Source organism: Crocuta crocuta, unplaced genomic scaffold (genome assembly GCF_008692635.1).
Source record: "Crocuta crocuta isolate KB4526 unplaced genomic scaffold, BGI_CrCroc_1.0 scaffold312, whole genome shotgun sequence".
Taxonomy (NCBI): domain Eukaryota; kingdom Metazoa; phylum Chordata; class Mammalia; order Carnivora; family Hyaenidae; genus Crocuta; species Crocuta crocuta.
Window position 1 is genome coordinate 1370907 of NW_027527378.1, and position 12837 is coordinate 1383743.

Consider the following 12837-nt stretch of genomic DNA (forward strand, 5'->3'; position numbering starts at 1 on the left):
TTCTCTCCTTCATTCATTAGTCTCTTCATTCGTTCATTCATGGGGACAATATGCTGGTACCACCACTTTGGAAATCCAGCAACTGGAAGGCTGGCAAAATCCATCCCTGCTACACACCTTTAAAAAACCTATTTTAGGGGCACCTGGGTGGCTCAGTTGGTTGAGCGTCTGACTTCGGCTCAGGTCATGATCTCACAGTTCATGGGTTCAAGCCCCATGTCAGGCTCTGTGCTGCCCGCTCAGAGCCTGGAGCCTGTTTCAGGTTCTGGGTCTCCCTCTCTCTCTGACCCTCCCCTGCTCATGCTGTCTCTGTCTCTCTCAGAAATAAAGAAAAATATTTTTTAAAAAACTATTTTACACACGCACCCAGAGACACCTATTAAAATGGTGTTAAGAAGTCCATTCACAGTAGCAAAAAAACGGAAGCGGTGAAAAGTTCACCACTAGGAGAAAGTATAACTACACAATAATAAATAAACGAACTAGAAAATGAGAGACAACAAGCAAATCACAAGTCTCTGTGTAGCTTGGTGCCAGTTTAAAAAAAAAACACTAAAACCAAGCAAAACTAGACAATATGTTTTTAGGAGATATATGTGGAAATGATAAAACTATTTGTTAAAGAAAAAGGGAATGGTAATTTTTATTTTTTTATGTTTATTTATTTTTGAGAAAGAGACAGAGAGAGAGCGTGAGCAGAGGTGGGGCAGAGAGAGAGGGAGACATCGAATCTGAAGTAAGTAGGATCCAGGCTCTGAGCTGTCAGCACAGAGCCCAACGCAGGGCTCAAACTCATAGACTATGAGGTCATGACCTGACCCAAAGTTGGACGCTTAACCGACTGAACCACCCAGGTGCCTCACAGGAATGATTTTTAAAAGACCCATGAAGACCCATGATAATCATGAGCCTGGGTGGCTCAGTCAGTTAAGCATCCGGCTCTTGATCTCACTTCGGGTCCTGATCTCAGGGTCATGAGTTCAAGCCTGGTAGTGGGCTTTGTGAAACCCACTTAAAAAAAAAAAAAGACCCATGATGGTCTTCTCCTCCAGAGAAGGCAGGGAGATGGGGAGATGGGACTGAGTCAGCGTGCACATGAGGCAATGGGTTCATGAGTATATATTTTATAACGATGCTTGACACCATCCACCTGACAGAGTCTTGTGTGTATCAAATATCTTATCACTTTCAGAACTGTTCTGAAGGCAACGCACGAAGAGAAAAGGCCTGTATGGAAGAAGGATTCTCACTGTGGTCTGAAGAGACAAAAGAGAAGGGAGAAGCAAGTGAACTAAAAGACGGTGCCACATTATGTGCTATGTGCTCTGTCACATCGCCAAGCAACGACGTCATTTCTGAAACACACCGTCGTGTCTCCTATTAGTGTTGATCTGAGCTTTACTGGGTTCATTTATACTTAATTTGCAAATCTGTGCCAGGTTTATACTTACAAATGAGCTAAAAGCCAAAGGAGCTTATATCTAGCTAAGTGCCTGGATTTTCCAGTACTATTATTATTAAAAAGTTTAAGGCAATTAAAAAGGAAGGAAATTCTGACACACACTACAGCACGGATGAACCCTGAAAACCTTACAGCAAGTGAAATAAGCCAGTCACAAAAGGAACAATACGGTATGAGTCCATTTACACGAGGTGCCTGTAGTGGTCAAGATCATAGACACAGAAAGGAGAACAGTGGTTGCCAGGGCTGGAAGCAGGGAGATCGGGCAGTTTGTGCTTAAGAAGCATGTAGTTTCAGGTGGGGTAGAGTAAAACGCTCTGGAGAAGGACAGGGCAGATAGTTGTGTGACAACGTCAATGCACTTGATGCCATCGAACTGTACACGAAAACGGTAAAAACGGTAAATTTTATGTTCTTCGTATTTGACCACAATGAGAAATAAATAAATGAAAGCTAACAAACACCTTCAAACATTTAAGGCAGAATAGGGATTCTTGGAAACCACTTTCCTTGTAAAGGGACTTTCCACATGACTCCTTTGAGAACCCCTGCTCCATCTGGTTTGTCTCTAGACCTTCAGGGAGGAGGGAGGTTCAGAGACCGACTAAACACTGTCGTATCTCAGAAAGCTGTCTTCTAACTTGATGTGTCTTCCTCAAATTAACACCTTTCCCTCTTTCTGGATAAACAGAGCTTCTTCAAACAAACACCCTTTGGTTTAACGGCTGACTTCATTGTGTGGTTCATGAAGTAATCACATCACAGGCTCCCTCCCACTAAGGGAAATGAAAGTTAACTTAAATGTATCATTGAGTGGAACTTTAGGTATCTCCTAGTTCCTCTGGTTATCGAATCTTACACGTTAACAGGCACTCAATAAATACTTGTAGAATTTAATTGAATTCCAATATATGGCCGTATTGGGTCAACTGTCTTATTTATTCTACCAGTACGGGCTGGTTATGTTCACAATTTGAAAATGTAACAAAAGGAGAAAGTGTGTGGTACAGGTCAGCCACCAACGCTCTCTAACACGTACTATCGCAAAGTTTAGAACTTTCACAGGAATTCGCCCCAAGAGGCATCATAAATACTCAACTTATTTCTCACCAGGTGACGTTTGGCATACACTCGTTGGCTGAGGAATACACACTTTACGATGCTGTCCATTAACAAAACTGATGCATCATGAAGGCAGGGCTTTGAGATGGTTCGTCTAGCCTGGATCTGGGGGTTCTAACCAGCCTTACCTNCGGTCAGCCACCAATGCTCTCTAACACGTACTATTGCGAAGTTTAGAACTTTCACAGGAACTCGCTCCAAGAGGGCATCATAAGTACTCAACTTATTTCTCACCAGGTGACGTTTGGCATACACTCGTTGGCTGAGGAATACACACTTTACAATGCTGTCCATTAACGAAACTGATGCATCATGAAGGCAGGGCTTTGAGATGGTTCGTCTAGCCTGGATCTGGGGGTTCTAACCAGCCTTACCTTTCGCTCTTTGAAGCTAAAAGCATAATTGTTCAGGGGCGCCTGGGTGGCTTAGTCGGTTAAGCGTCCGACTTTCGCTTAGGTCATGATCTCGCGGTTCGTGGGTTCGAGCCCCGCGTCAAGGTCTGTGCTGACTGCCAGCTCAGAGCCTGGAGCCTATTTCAGAGTCTGTATCTCCCTCTCTCTCTGACCCTCCCCTGCTCACACTGTCTCTCTCTCTCTCTCTCTCTGTCACATACACACATACAGCACACACGCACGCATGCACAGGTGAAGCACATATAGTACAGAAGGGATGATAAGCCATATGAGCACACAGTTTCTTGAACGAAAACTGAGAGCAAGCACAGGGACAGCAAGCATCCCACTGACCCATGTGCAATAATCCCCCCGAACTCAAGTCCTCTCCGTTATCATCATCATCGGCCATTCTAGTCATTCGGGGGTTATGGAAACAAAGAATGGATATAAAATGTCANTGCCAGCTCAGAGCCTGGAGCCTATTTCAGAGTCTGTATCTCCCTCTCTCTCTGACCCTCCCCTGCTCACGCTGTCTCTCTCTCTCTCTCTCTCTCTCTCTGTCACATACACACATACAGCACACACGCACGCACAGGTGAAGCACATATAGTACAGGAGGGATGATAAGCCATATGAGCACACAGTTTCTTGAATGAAAACTGAGAGCAAGCACAGGGACAGCAAGCGTCCCACTGACCCATGTGCAATAATCCCCCCGAACTCAAGTCCTCTCCGTTATCATCATCATTGGCCATTCTAGTCATTCGGGGGTTATGGAAACAAAGAATGGATATAAAATGTCAGTCTGCCTACAACCTGAATTCCTTAAAGGATAAAAAGGAAAATTACGTCCATCACATCCCTATTTATAATATCAAGATTATGGAAACAACCTAAATGCTCAAATGATAGGGAAATGGTTACATTACATTGAGATCCGCGAACTAAGATATTCAGCAACAAAAAACACTGGCTTCGAAGATGACTATGAAGGTAAACAAACAACAGGCTATACACTTATAGAGATTACAGTCCATGCCCATATAGCTACAAGCATGTAGTAAAAAGCCTAGAAAGACCCACACCAAAATAAAATGAGAGTGGTTGTATCGGGCTAAGTATGGGTCACCAATTTAAATTCTCCTGCTGCCTGGGGCATCTGGGTGGCTCAGTCGGTTAAGTGTCCAACTACAGCTCAGGTCATGATCTCACAGTTCATGGGTTCAAGCCCCACATCGGGCCCTGTGCTGATAGCTCAGAGCCAGGAGCCTGCTTTGGATTCTGTGTCTCCCTCTCTCTCTGCCCCACCCTGCACGTACTCTGTCTCTCAAAAATGAATAACTGTTTAAAAAAATTTTTAATTCTCCTGCTTCCTATTTTCTAAATCCTACAATATAGTCACTATATGTTTATAACCAAAAAAAATTAAGGTTGGATACTACTGGAGCAAGAAGAAGAAACAGCCTAGAATCCACGGCCTCTCTTGCAGGTGCTGGAAGGTGAGCGTGCGCCTCACCCCCGGCCCCCAGCAGTGGCGGGGGCTCCTCCACAGGCCCTTAGAGGGACCGCTCTGCAAAGGTTTCTCCTTCCCTGGGGGACCACACCTCCTCGTGTGGGCTCTGTGACCTTAGATTGCACTGAATACAAGCCAGTTTCACCTACTGTCATCGGCCACAGTATTTTACTGAACAAAGGAGGCAGCGATGGTGGACGGTGATGTGGCGACAGTGGTGGAAAACCCAGGGCAATAGTGTTGGGAGAGAGCTCTGAGGAAGCAGTGCTCCGAGGGGTGAGGGGTGTGAGAAGGAGGGTTTCGAGAGTGAACGGAGCTGGGGGAGGGAGGGAGGGAGGGAGAGGGAGAGGGAGAGAGGGAGAGAGGGAGAGAGAGAGTGCTGGCCAGGCGTAAAAGAGGAAGAGGTGAAGGGGAGGAGATGGGAGGGAAAGGGGCTGTGAAAAGAGAGAGCGAGGCAAAAGAGGGATTAGTAAGGAGAGGAAAGAAGGGCAGGGGTGTGGAGAAGGGGGATATGGAGGAGGGTGAATGTGGGTGAGAAGAGGGACAGACAGACAGAGGAGGGGAGGGGGGAGGAAGAGAGAGGATGGGGCTGGGGCGGTGAGGAGGTGGGAAAGAGAGAATGAAGGAAAGACAGACAGAAAGACAGGAAGAAAGACAGAAAGACCGACAGACAGACAGAAAGACAGACCGACAGACAGAAAGGCAGGCAGAGGAGAAAGGGACAAAAAAGAGAGCGGCCCCAGGGCAGGGCAGGAGAGAAAGAGAGTGGGAGGGAGGGTCAGAAGAGGGGGGCCTGGGGGCTGGGCGCCCNGGGGGGGGGGGGCAGGCAGCCGAGGAAGACAGGCACAAGCTGGAGGGTGAAGGGAAAAGGCTGGGAGGGCAGGATGGAGAGATGGGACAGGGGCGTGTGAGGGATGACAGACGGGTGAAGGGACCAGGAAAGGGTGGGGGAGAAAAGCGGAGAGGAGAGCGAAGAGAAGAGGAGAGAAGAGAAGGCCTGAGGTTGGACAGGTAGCCTGCCGGACTTCGTGGCGACAGTCCCCTGCCCCCCTTCCCCTTCGTCTCTCCGACTGGCGGTTACCTTGCCAGGCAGTGGCTGCTTTTCACAATGTCTTCATTTCTTCCTCCATTTAAGAACCCACAGGTTCCCTAAAAGAGCCAGAAAAGTGTCACAACTGTACCCCACCCCCACAGTGTGGTATCATCAGCCCATCCAGATGCCCCCAAAGTCACATCTACACTTTTTTACACGATTGGCGTCTCAAAGGATAAAAATAACCCCATTACTCACCCAGAAGCACAGCTGTGCCTGACATGGCCAAGAACTCTTCCTCAGGGGAGCCTGATGAAAGGGGCTCCAAAGATGGATGGAACATAGTCAAAGGCTCTAGCGCCATCTCGCACTCATCACCCCTTTGTCAAGAGAAAGCCCGGAAAAACGGGCACAGGGCACTCTCCGGTACTCTGGCTCGTGGCTTTCAAGCATCCTCATTTATAGTGCCCGCCCCAAGAGAGGCCCCCGGGGACCCCCATCTCACCAAGCACTGCTCCAGGGGGCACAGCTTCGCTCAGACCATGGCTGCCCCGCCACCTAGCACACAGCTGGCACCTCTACAGGGGACTGGAAAACCGGGCACATCCTTCTCCTCCAGAAGTGGGCCCACAGCAGCCACCTGTGTGTCTTCGGGGGGCGACATGGACTCCAGCGGGCTCAGTCTTATTAATGGGAATTTGGAAGCGGGATGACAAATCAAGTCACTCCTAACAAGTGGCTGGAACTGTGGTACGTGCCCCATGACTGAGATGCGCAGAGAGAACGGGGACAGGGGCAGGGAGGAGGCGAGACGGCACGTGAGGCAGGTAGCCCATCCCTGGTTCTGGGGCTTCTTGGGGCCCTGGGGTTGCATGAGAGGCCCCTGCATGAGAGGGCTCCACTAAGCCCTCCTTTCCAGGTTAACAGGCTCTGCTTGACTTCCTCACTTGAAGGAAGTCCTTACCGCGCATACGCAACATGAAGCAGGAGACAGTCCTAACCCAGGTAAGAAGCGTGGTCTCGATCAGTCAAGATCCAGGACAAAGTTTCTACCAGTTGAGAAACCTAGGTGAGTTGAGACTCAGGAGCACACAGCACAGTCTCCTAGAGAGCTCTTCCAAGATACGCCTGTCGGCCCATCAAAATCAGACGAGGAGGAAGCAGACGCAGAGTTGCGGTGCAGATCCCTAGGGGAGGAAGCCAGCAGCTGCAAAGAAGTTCTCCTGCCCGCAATTAATCGTGACCGCATCGCATCAAAAGGAGGGAGAAGGAACAGAAATACACGTCCGCTGCTACAGGCAGGAGCTCTGCCTGGAAGCTTTGGGGAGAAACCAAACACAGCCAGCCTTGGGCAGGGCACGGGGGAGGACTCGCCGGAACTGGAGAGCTGAGATTCAGGAGACCTGTCATTGCGAGCACTTTTCACCTCCAGAATTTTGAATAAGGTATATAACCTATCATAGAAACTAACTTTAAAAAATGTTTTGAGGGGCGCCTGGGTGGCTNTTCTGAAAACTTCCCCAGCAAGGAGCTATAGTGTCGATCTCCAACAAACAGGTGAACTGCTTCCCTTTGCAAAGTTTGTTCTCAGTTGCTGACACCCCTACTCCCATTATCTCCCCAGGGCCCCCCACCTCACCCCCCTCCCCACCGCAGGGAATTACTTTCTTTTCATGTCTTTGCTGAGTCAAAGGGAGCAATTAAGCTAAAACATCATCAATTCCCCATCACTTGCTCTGCCCAGCCTGCCCGGGTGTCAGTGGTGAGCTAACTGACGGACTGAATTTGGGGTGACACCTCCGTTATCCATCTGATATTTTATGGAGAACAAAGGGGCAGTGTGAAATCACTAAGTGGTGAAAAACTCCCATTTTGTTGGTTGCGAAGAGGGGTTTGGGGTTTTGATTTCTGAGGGATCAAAATAGGAGAAAGGCAAGGCCCATTTATGAGACCACTCATGTCAAATGAATTTTACCCAGGAGCCAGCATGTGCAACGCTCACGCAGAAGGGGGCATCCCGAACAGTCTGGTGAAGAACATGAATAGCCATGAAGAAGCCGGCTAAGAGGAGGGGAGAGCAAAGCCACGAAGGCCCTTCCCGGTTCTTACTCAAAACAACATCCAAGCACCTCCTTTGAGCTCTAGGCACAAAAAACGAGAACTAGCTGGAATAATTAGGGAGGACACTAAGCTAATTAAAGACTTTTCACACAGGGAGTGGGTGTGTGATGGATAAAACTAGTGCAGCCCCAGAGGCCCAGACCTAGAACAGGGCCCCAAGTCTTCCAAGTCTAGAACAGTCGAGAAAAATCCAGCAAAAACACGAGGGCTGGTGTTTGCACACTGACTGATAAGACGTTGAAGTTTAAGGAGATGGTGATTTAAAGTGTCTATACATGCTGTACTTCGGTGCTTAAAGACTTAAATATGTCAGGCAAAAGGAGTAATTAATGGGCAGTCAACATTTATAGTATTTAATCCAAGACACTGAGTAAGGAACAGCAGTATGAACTGGATAGCACTTCATCTTGCCACTGTGTCCCTCACCTGGGGGCCTGCCAAGCCTCCTGCGGTTGCCCCGCCCCTTCCACGGCCACAGGAAGGAAATCAGCTTAAGGCCTTTACTGGGCTTTTCTTGCCGACTGAATAAAGTTCGGTGAGGACAAACATTAGTGGGGCTTTTTTTGTTATGAGTGTTTTTTCTTCCCGAGGCTAAATATAAGCACAGTTTATCACCGTGGTAAGGTCCAGGAGCTTCATTTTGCTTTGCTGAAGTGTCCCCTAATGAAAACTATTGCCTTGCCTACAAGGTATTTACCCATAAAATAACAATCAAGTTGAAAACCAAGTTCCCATAATCACCCGGGGTGCCAGTGTACCTCGGCCAGCGAAAGGAATTCAGGCAAAGAAACACGCAACTCTGGGTGGACTGGAGGGATCAGTCTGGCGGTGCGGTTCCGTCTCCCAGGACCGAAACATCCTGATGAGCCCCAGTAATTGCCGAGGAACTTACCCAAGCAGCGAACTCATAAATGCTTCAGGACCGAAAAGGAAATTCCCAATCGCCCCACAGGATGAGAGGGATGTAACCAAGGGGGTAGCTGGAGGGACAGGGCGGAAACGAAATGCCTCCCAAAAGAAACAGAGACCAAACACACGTAAGAAGAACGAAACCATCTTTCCCTTTCCTTGTATTCCTTTGGAATCTTAACTGGGACCCTTGGACTTCCACCAAGTGTTCTCCAAAATGCCTGGGCGGCCAGGAACCCTCAGGGGGTATGGATTCTATGCTTCAAGTTAGAAGCTTGCCAGGTAGGGGTGATGAAAACGTTTTCTGAAAACGTTTTCGAAACAGATAGCAGTGCTGCTTGCACAACACCGTGAATGTACTGAGTGCCACCAAACTGCGGGCTTAAAAGTGGTTAAGATGGCAAATTGTGTTATATCCATTTTACCATGATTTTAAAAGTTAATAATGTAATATACCAAAAGCCACTGAACTTCACACTTCAGATGGGTGAATGGTATGATATGTGAATTGTAACTCAATAAANTTTCCTTTGGAATCTTAACTGGGACCTTGGACTTCCACCAAGAGTTCTCCAAAACGCCTGGGCGGCCAGGAACCCCCGGGGGGCATGGATTCTATGCTTCAAGTTACAAGCTTGCCAGGTAGGGGTGATGAAAACGTTTTCGAAACAGATAGCAGTGCTGCTTGCGCAACACCGTGAATGTACTGAGTGCCAGCAAACTGCGGGCTTAAAAGTGGTTAAGATGGCAAATTGTGCTATATCCACTTTACCACGATTTTAAAAGTTAATCATGTAATATACCAAAAGCCACTGAACTTCACACTTCAGATGGGTGAATGGTATGATATGTGAATTGTAACTCAATAAAGCGGTTTTTGTTTGTTTGTTTGTTTCATCTACCAGGGAAACAGCTGGTAGACAGAGCCTCACTGGGGGAAGCATCACTGCCTGATGTTTACTGAGCGCCTACCTACAGAACTTGCTAGTTCTTTCCTATTGAAAGGGAGCTGGGTCCTGCAGCTAGGGGACCATGTCACTCTGCCTCTCAGAGTCTCAGTTCCATCATTTGATGGCGTGGGCTGCCATGACTGCCAAGGACCTTCCCAGCACTTCAGCTCCAGAGACCGATGTGTGAGTGGCAGAAGGACGCACCATCTGCCACTCGGCACACAAGCTCATCCCACTAGGAAGGCAAAACATCAAGGGAGCCAAACATGGCAGAAATAAGTTTAACAACTTTGCAACCCAGGTGCTCACGGAAGAGAGGCAATGAGCTGCGTTAAGACACTTTCTACTCAAAGAACAAAATGATGAAAGAATGCCAAAGAGCCCTGCTTTCCAGTGACTTCTTGGTTTATTCATAAAACAAAGGCTGTGGCTACAGACAAAATCTCACGTCCAGAGCCGCTGACGAGGAAGGAAGGAGACGGTGCTTCAACGTCCATGTAACACTCAGAGCAGGCTCCCCCAACTTGCAGGGCTGGGTAACCCTGGGGGACTGTCCTGTGCCTTGCAGGATGTGTAGCAGCATCTCCGCCCCCTGGGCCCCAGATGCCAGTAGCCTGTCCCCCCTCCACCAGCTGTGCAACCAAGTGTCTCCAGGCATTGCCAAATGTCCCCCTGGGGGGGCAAAATCGCCCCTGGTTGAGAACCACTGCCAGAGAGGATTTTCTGTCTTGAACTTGGCAGTCCTTTGTTGAAGCCATATGACATGTGGTGTTACTCTTCTCATCCACTGCGGTGCAGGCCACCATGAACAGTCAGCAAACAGCCCCTGTCAGCACACTGTGCCCAGGGGATCTCACAGAACTGCACAGACACTCCCGGCAGCCAAGAGCCTACGAGAAGTTCACGTAGTAACCATCCTGGGGTGAAGGGGTTACTCATTCATTGATTCGGTAACATATGGCACTTTCTGGAGGCCAGGCAATGAGCCAGGGCAATGGAGCTGAGGAAACCCTGTCAGAGATGAACAGACTTAATACAAGATGACGCGTTATGTAGCACCCTTTGGAGCAGGCCTCGCAAGATGAACAAGAGGTGTGGCAGGCCGCTAACAGCCCCCCAAAGATGTCCCCATCCAAATCCGCAGAACCTGTGAGTATGTTCCCTTCTGTGGTAAAAAGGACTTTGCAGACAGATTAAGTGAAGGGGCTGGAGATGGGGAGGGCAGGCTGAATTACCCAGGCGGGCCCAACAGAACACAACGGTCTTTCTAAAAGGAAGGCGGGAAGTTCAGAGTAAGAGAGGAGATGTGAAGGCAGAAGCAGAGGTTAGAGTGATGCGGCCTCCAGCCGAGGAATGTGAGCGCTTCTTCCAGAAGCTGAAAAGGGCAAGGAAACGGACTCTCCCTTAGAGCCTCCAGATGGAACACAGCCCTGCCCACACCTTGATATCAACTCGGTAAGACCCAGTTTGGACCTCTGACCTCCAGAAGCGTTAAGATTAAAATGTATGTCATTTAAAATGTGTCTCGTTTAAGCCACTGGGTCTGCAGTATTTTATCACAGCAGCAAGAGGAAACCAACACAGAGAGACTACAAGGCAGAGAAGAGAGTGCAATCCCTTCCCCGTGAAGGGACAGGAAGGAACTACATGGCAAAGGCCCACAGGCCTGAACAAGCACAGAACAAGGGCAGGCATGGCCGCCAAGCTCCCTGGAGGCTTTGCTAAGGGCATTCGGGATCTAAAGCACCTGCAGAGAAGTGGTGACACGGGGTCATTCCAGAAACATTTGGGGCTTGACTGTACACTGGAAAGAACGGCGAGAGAGAGAAGGGAAGGAAGAAGAGGCAAGGCCAAGGGCAGAACACCTATGGAAGTGGCCAGAAAGGCGGTGATAGCCAGCAGGAAGTGGGGAACGGAACGGGGAGGAGAGCTGCTGAGCTCGGCGTACAACACGCTCCGTCTGAGGTGTCTAAGACACCCCTGGATACAGTAGGCTACAAGGTTGGGAAAAATAATTCAACCAATATTAATTTGGGGCTTCCCATGCGCCAGCACAGGACAGGAACACAATGACCAAACTGATGCAGTGCCTGCCCTCCTTAAACACGGAAGAGAGAAGAAGCAGAGTCCGTACCAGAGTGATGGGGTATGAAAGAGGCTTGACCGGCCATGGCTGGCTTGGAAGATGGAAGGAGGTCATGAGGCAAGGAATGCAGTAGACTCTAGAACCTGGAAACAGCAAGGAAAGGGATTCTCCCCTAGAGCCTCTGGAAGGAATGCAGCCCTGCCCACACCCTGACCTTGGCCCGGTGAGCCCTATGTTGGACTTCTGNACGCTCTAGTCCTGTCTGAGCATGGAGAACAAGTGAACCTTGTCCAAACCACAAAAGTCTCCACACATCCCCGAACCCTGGCCGATATGAGCGACTGCTGCTCCTTTACCAATCACAGCCTTTCTCTGGCCTTCCCTGCTTCCCGATCAGATTTATGAAGACCCTCCTACCGTGGAAACTCCTCGCTTCCAGCCAGCATCCCATCCAGAGAACACCTGGCTTCCTTACCCGCTCCCCTAAAGCCCCTGCCACAGGCCCAGTCCTACGCGGGGTCCTGTCCAGCACGGCCCCCCAGGGTGTGTGCTGTCCGTCGCTGCCTGGAGAGGAGAACCGCTTGTTCTGCTCTGGATGTGCTCCCGGAGGGGGAGGGGGGTTCTGGACGGCAGTGATGACTCCTACCCAATTTCCAGATTTCAGCTCAGACACAATCTCCTCAAGGACATCGCCCTTACCCCTCTGTAGCCTCAATCACATTCCCCCTCTCTAATCTCCTTTCACGAGACCTCGCAGGGCTTATAACCGCATACAGTCACGAGCACTGCATTCAGGCCTACCTCTCCCGCTGGCTGGAAAAGCCTAAGCTGGCAGGGCTGGGTACGCTGTGCACCCATTCCTAGCACCATGCCTGGCACAAAGCAGGAGGTCAATAAACACTGGATGGAGAGACGGATGAATGGATGAATACTGACCACTGTATGCAACCTACTTTAAAACAATTTCAGGGGCGCCGGGTTGGCTCAGTCAGTTAAGTGTCTGACTCTTGTTTTGGGCTCAGGTCATGATCTCCTGGTTCGTGGACTGAGCCCCGCGTAGGCTCTGCACAGGCGGTGTGGAGCCTGCTTGGGATCCTCTCTCTCTCCCTCATGCTCTGTCTCCCTCGCTCACTCGCTCAAAATAAATAAGTAAACATTAAAAAAAAAATTTCAAATATAAGAGTTGATGAGAGAATATCAGTCATACAAAAAGAACCGGAGGTCTGTGCAACCAGCAAGGTAGCAA